We start from the raw sequence: 860 nt of genomic DNA, 5'->3' as shown, positions 1-860 counted from the left end.
CCAGTGCTGACAGCCAGCTACACCGTGACTACTGAGCCCTCACTACGGGCTGATCCATCTGCTTGCACAGTTTATAAGCCTAAAAACACTTTTCATACTCAAGACACCAATAAAAAATAAAAAGGTTTATCACGTATCATATATTCTTATCAACTCTGAGATTTCTGTTTGTTTGTTTGGCTGGTTGGTTTGTTTTGAGACAGGGTCTCTCTATAGTTCAGCAGGACTTGAACTCAGCCTGTAGCCCAAGGTGGCCTCAGACTCATGGTGATCCTCCTGCCTCAGCCTCTCGAGTGCTGGACTGCAAGCACTGACGCTTCTGGTTGGGAATTAAACTTTAGAGTTTGGCAGAACATCGCTACGGAAGAGCCCTGAAGAGACCCGCAGGAGTTCCAGGTCGCCAGGGCTCCCTGCAGGGGTGCGCTCAGAGGCACAGCGCCTGCCCGGCCAGCACAAGGTCCTGAGTTCGGTGCCGGTATAAACACAGTGTTTTAAAGGCTGGGCGTGGGGGCACACACCTGTATCCCAACACTCAGGAGACTGAGGCAGGAGGCTGGCTACAAAACCAGGGCCAGCCAAGGCTACAAAGTGAGCTCAAGACCCATCCGAACTACGTACAAGACCCTGTCTCAAAAAGACAAAAACAAACCTGAAAAAGCAGAAACACCCCGAACGTCCGGGAATAACCTCCCGGAGCTTAGAGACTACTGGCTCCCTTCTGCCACCACCTTAAACTCAGACTTTGTCAACACGAACAGAAGCGACGCCCTGCCCCCAGCGGCCCCCTCTCAGGGCTGCGATCTGAGCAGGGTCCTGCCCAGTCCCGCTTGTGCTTTAAATGAGCAGGAGTGCGCTGCGGC

This window comes from Cavia porcellus, unplaced genomic scaffold, assembly GCF_034190915.1.
Source record: "Cavia porcellus strain 051 isolate PalLab524CR breed Dunkin Hartley unplaced genomic scaffold, mCavPor4.1 scaffold_16, whole genome shotgun sequence".
Taxonomy (NCBI): domain Eukaryota; kingdom Metazoa; phylum Chordata; class Mammalia; order Rodentia; family Caviidae; genus Cavia; species Cavia porcellus.
Note: the sequence above shows the minus strand (reverse complement) of the source record.